This window comes from Octopus bimaculoides, chromosome 21 (assembly GCF_001194135.2).
Source record: "Octopus bimaculoides isolate UCB-OBI-ISO-001 chromosome 21, ASM119413v2, whole genome shotgun sequence".
Lineage (NCBI taxonomy): Eukaryota > Metazoa > Mollusca > Cephalopoda > Octopoda > Octopodidae > Octopus > Octopus bimaculoides.
In genome coordinates this window covers 38,409,037-38,415,519 of record NC_069001.1, presented here as the reverse complement: position 1 = coordinate 38,415,519, position 6,483 = coordinate 38,409,037, and positions in this window count along the sequence as shown.

Sequence of the window (6,483 nt, the reverse complement as noted above, 5' to 3'; positions counted from 1 at the left end):
CCCCCCAGGAATCCATTAGGAAACAACTCCAAAAATCGTCCATAAATTCACTGAAATGCTTGAGAGAGAGATTGTGGAATCGATCTGGATCAAAGAGAGTCTCCGTTCCTAGTGGGTGCCGCCGCCATTTCCCGCCCCGGATGTTGACGTGCCTCGAAAGCCCATTGCTCTGCCGCTGTCAGCGTTACCACCGTTGCCATCGCCACTTTTAAATGTGACAAAGGGTTAATGTGAAGGGAGAGTTGACGTGGTCGCTCAATTTGTTAGAAATAGCAGTCAAATCTCAAATCTTCATCAAATCTGTATCGTCTCGAAATAAAGTGGGTCTCATTGCGCAAATGGCTACGTTTGGAACATTTTTGATGACATATCTGCTTGATCAGAGATATATGAACGCTTCATCTTTTAAACTACACAACACACGCACACACACGTCTTTTTTTCTTTGCTAGTTTCAGCTCGAGAGCTGCGGCCATGCTGGGGCATACATACTAAATATATAATGAGGTGGATTTGGCAGACGAAACTTTAAAAAGCCTGTCGAATACAGTTATATCTAAGTGTGTGTCCTTGTAATTATGTTTGTTCCTCACTACCGCTTGGCAATCGGTGTTGGTTTGCTTACGTCCGCGTAACTTTGCGTTTCGGTAAGAAGAGACGGTAGAATAAATAGCAGAGTTTTTAAGAAAAGTACTGGGATCGACTTGTTCAACTAAAATCTTTTAAGGCGGTGCTCCAACATGACCACAGTCCAATGAGGGAAACACGTAAAAGATAAAAAATAAAAGCTTTATATATCCACACATGTATATATAAACGTGCATATTCAGGAGTGTATACTATGCTAATAAACACATCAAACGAACAAAATAATCTTCGTAGATTATTTGCCGACCGAAAAAGATTTTCCCCAACTAATGTTCATTTTTCATTTCCTCCAAGCATCTTCAAGCATTTCCGGGCGTTGCCGACCACTTACGATGGCAACTTCAAGCATTTCCGATAACTGACGGTCACTTAGAGGCATCACTTTGTCGTTCGTCAGAAGTAAACTTGTAACTGTCGTCCATATTTTAAGATCTTTTCACATAACTCACAGCCGACACTGGCGTAGCTCTTCTCCCACCCAAGGACTAAATTAATCCAATAACGTTTGACTGGGATTTAACGCCATGTTAGTAGTGAAAACATTGGTGCGGGTCATATTGGTAGAAATGAACAAGAATGTTTCTTAATTAAATGAATTTTATCCCAGAGGAATCCCCGTTTTTATCGACACCAATAAATATATATTATACGAGGGAGCGCCTACATGCTCGCTCAACCTGTTACCCTAACATCTTAATAATAATAATAATAATAATAATAATAATAATAATAATAATGATTTCATGTAGTCGTAAGTGAATGCAAGATGTGATAGTTACGACTGGGATACTCTGGACAGTAAGTCTGTCTGCTGAGATGGGACAAACAACCAACATTATCATTTAATATATGACGAAGTATCAAGGGATATGATGTTGTTAGAGATTAACAACGGGGAAACTGTTCTATGGTCGTATTGCTGTTGCTGTTGTTGTTGTTATTATGTCCCGGGAGCAGACGACATTTCGCTTTGCTTCGCTTTTATATTTGATTGATATTCTTGGAATAAAATAAAATAAAATAAATAAATAAATAAGGGCGTGTGGTAGATTTTTATGGCAGATTTGATCAACTTGACATGTTTAGAGTTATTTGGACATTTCTGCTTACCGCCATCACACACACACACACACACACAAACGCATGTATACATCCATTTATCTTTGTATACTATCATCACTCTCCCTCCCTCTCTCTCATACACACACACATGTACATCCATTTTCGCATTCCATTATCACACACACACGCGCACACATTTTCAAATGCCATCGGTATATATGTATATACACATATGCCTGTACACATTCATACACATAAACATATACATACACACATGTATACATACCGATATAACACACACATTCACGCATTGCCGCCAATTATTTCAATGTTAATAATATTCTGTTAATTATTTCTATTTATATAATTACTTATAAAATATTTATGAAGAGATTGTTTTGTTTACGATTTTAAATAAGTTGAATGACGTCAGCAACGTACAATTCTCGCTGGTAAAAAGCAAAGCGTGCAAAATGGAGGGAGCCGTTCGAGAGGGCTTGCTTTGGTACAACGACAGAACGTCTGTCATTGTGTAAATGATGTACGTTCATGTCTCACAGACAGCTTTGTTCTGTTTCTATCTGCATATTTCTTTTTTTACTCAATATTTGCAGGCTTCTGATGGTAACTTTATCTCCTTTAACTTCCACCGTTAAAAAGAAATGATTTATATTAATATAAAGCAATTATTGACAGCCATCAACAACACCACAAACATGGATCTCTCTCGATTCAAAACGTTTCATTTTTGAACAAAAGTTGGACAATTCTTCAAGTTCTTTTGACTTGTTACCATTTTTCATTACCATTGGTTAAGTTAAAGACCCCGCCACCAGAAATGCAACCATTCACTTCACTGTGAGCCTTAACCATAAATTAGCACCGGTGGCAGAAGTAGTGGTGGTGGTGGTGGTGTTAGCGGTTATGATAGTGGTGATGGTGGCGGTGGTAGCGTTGGGGTAGTAGTGGGCGTGATGGTGGTGGTTTTGGAGTAATAGTGGTGTAGGTAGTAAAACTAGTAGTAGGACTGCTGTTAGTGTTAGTGATGGTGGTGGTGGTGGTGGTAATGTTATTGTTACTGATAATAATGATAAATGTATTGTTTCTCAGCCATCTTTGACCACCCACCCAAACATTCCAATTTAATTTGTACGTATGGACCACCGCCGCCGCCACCACCACAACGACCACCAACCGACCTTTCCTCTCTCTCTCTCTCTCTCTCTCTCTCTCTCTCTCTCTCTCTCTCTCTCTCTCTCTCTCTCTCTCTCTCTCTCTCTCTCTCTCTCTCTCTCTCTACAACCACCGCCACCACCATCACCACCACACCCACCGGTAGTAATGTTATCAGCACGCTTCGCCACACTCTAAACCTACGCGCCACCCCCATCTTCCGCATCTCTCACCCCACCTCACCCCACTTATAGTATTCATTCTTCATTCAACAGAAATAGAAAAAACAAAAAACAGAGACCCTCCATCACCATTCTGGGACGATATTTCAAACTAAATGGTTTTTAGTCCCAAATCGGTAGAATGTGTTAGTTGACACGTCGCACTTGCAGTGGTTTTGGGGGGTACATTGGGGGTGGGGTAGGGAAAGAAAGGGTTCTTACTCATACACACACATACATGCAAACATACATGCACGCATACACACATACCTACATAAATACAGACAGACATACTGACTAGCATACATATATACATACATATACATACACATAGGCACAGGCGTAGCTCTGTGGTAAGAAGCTTGCTTCTCAACTAGATGGGTCCGGGTTCAGTCTCACTGCGTGATACCTTGAGCAAGTGTCTTCTACTATTACCTCGGGCCAACTAAAGCCTTGTGAGTGGATTTGGGTAGGTGGAAACTGAATGACGGCCATCGCATACACACACACATACATATATTTTACTTATATTATGTTATATTCTATTAAGAGTGGAGGCGCAATGGCCCAGTGGTTAGGGCAGCGGACTCGCGGTCATAGGATCACGGTTTCGATTCCCAGACCGGGCGTTGTGAGTGTTTATTGAGCGAAAACACCTAAAGCTCCACGAGGCTCCGGCAGGGGGGTGGTGGCGAACCCTGCTGTACTCTTTCTCTCACTCTTTCTTCCTGATTCGGGGCGGATGTCAAAATGTCGACATCATTGCTGCTCAATGCTCTGTGAACATCGTAAAAGAAGACGTGAGATGGACGGCAGCAACGGAGACTACGAAGCCGTGGTCAGTAGGACCATGATGGTGTTTGGGTGTGTTTCCATTGAGACTGACATCATACTGTCCCACATACTTGAACAGGGCCTTGTGAAGCTATGTGAACACGGCTATGTGAAACTGCTGGAGACTGGTCAATCCCTAGCTGGAGAGGGTCACTACTGGAAGGCCGTATGTGTGGTTGCAGGATTCGGTTCCTTGCCACACCTCCAGGAAAGAGTGAAAAGTGGTTGTCGGAGAATTTCTACGGCTTCACTAGCCCCTATTTCTGGCTTCCTAATTCCTACCCATTATAATCCCATGGGGCACGGATGAGAAAGACACCAGCCACTCAGCCTGAGACAGCAAGGCAGTGCTGGTGGCCAAGACCAAGGAGGTATTTCGAAGATCTCTCCAAGGACACAGTGAGGAACGCATGTACCGGGTTCTGGAAGTCTCTCGAGGCCGTGGTGGAAGTTGAGGACGGTCACTTTGGATAAACTGCTATCTCACAGCCAGAACCGAGTTGCTATTTGTCGATTCTTAAAAGAATACAGTTATTTTGGGATGAGTTGTTGCGCGTTCCCTTTTCTTCTTAGGCAGACTCTCAAATTGAATTCGAACGTCCAGTATGGACATACATACGTACATACATAAATGTGTGTGTGTATGTATATATATATATATAAGGTGTGTGTGCGTGTGTATAGTAGACGGTATATATAAGGTTTTATCACCTTATTCAACAGTCTCGAAACCCTTTCAACAAAATCTTTATTCCATCTCATTGAGGCCCTATAGATTTTTCAGCCACCGTCACGGCCACCTCTACCACCACCACCACCACTACCAGCGCCGCCGCCGCCAACACCACCGCCACGACCGTCGTCGCCGCCCTCATTTCTGTCCCATACTGCCATAATGCTGTACAGATGTCGCTGTTGTTGGTGACAATAACGGCAGAGGAAAGAATATTTATGAGACATAATGAAACCGTAATCTTGTGATTTGATGGATCGGTGGTCGTGGTAGTTGTAACGGTGGTTGCGATGATAGCGGTGGTAGTGGTGGTGGTGTATATGGTGGTTGCAGTTGCATGTGATGGTGTTGGTGGTGGTGGTTGTACTTGGAGTTGTTGGCTTCAATCATAGTCGTTGCGATGATGATGATGATGATGATGAAGATTCTGATGATGGAGGCGATTGTGGCGGTGACGTTGAGTGTGGGGGAAGAAATAGTGATGATAGCGGTGATGTTGGTGCTGTTGTTGTTGTTGTTGTTGGTGGTGGTAGTTGTGCGTTGGCGATGGTGAGGGTGGTGCTGTTGGTGAGGTGGTGGTGATGATGATGATGATGATTATATTGACGACGGTGGTGGTTGTGGCGGCTGTCGATGTTGTTATTGGTGATGGTGGTGGTGATGGTGGTGGTGTTATTATTGGTGATCATGATGATGATGATTGTGGATGTTGCAGCGCCCATGGTGGTGACGGCGGTGGCAACAGTTGAACCGGGTGGGAGAGAGGTGCTGCAATGCATAGATGTGACTGGGGTGCGATCGGGGTGGGTGTTTCGGTGGTCCTTCCGTCCCCTTATCCGCCACTCCCCCATTCTCTTTATCACTATATATTCATCAGTTTCACCTCACAACATCACATCGACACTCCCCCCCCCGCTCCGACCCTGCCCCCACCTCTTTTTCAAACAGCCAAAATATATATATATGTGTGTGTGTGTATGTGTGTTTATTATAAGTGTGCGTAAAAATGTGGTTGTTTATATATATATGCGTATGTATACATGTCTATATATGTATATATATACATACATACATATATTCATATGTGTGTATGTGTTTGTATTTGTATAAATGTGTGTGCATATACATGTGTGTAAATGTGTGTATGTCTGCGAATGACTGTCTATATGTGTGTGTGACGAGAAGTTTGGACACCTCAATATTTCTTCGCAACAACATTACCTACATTAATAAATATCCATATTTCAATACAACACACACATACACACACACATACAGTATATATATATATATATATATATATATATATATATATATATATATATATATATGTAAATTTTATATATACATACGTACATACATATATATATGTGTATATTTATTTTCTGTATATGTATATGTGTGTACATAAATGAATGTGTATATATGTATATATATATATATGTATGTATATATGTTTACATGTATGTATGTATAAATATACACACATCCATATATCAAATTATATCAATATATTTATATAACAGCAATAACAGTGACAACAAAATCAATATCAGAAATGACACCGATAAACGATGTGTATGTGCGCGTGTATATATATATATATCCGTATATATATATATATATATTTATGGTTGTCATTTCTGATATCGATTTTACTGCTGCTGTTGTTGCAATTGTTGTTGTTTTATCATACGAGCCAATATCGGTAATAAATCACATCTTATTGCTGTAGATATTTGCATTTAGACACACACACACACACACACACACACACACACACACACACACACACACACACACACACACACA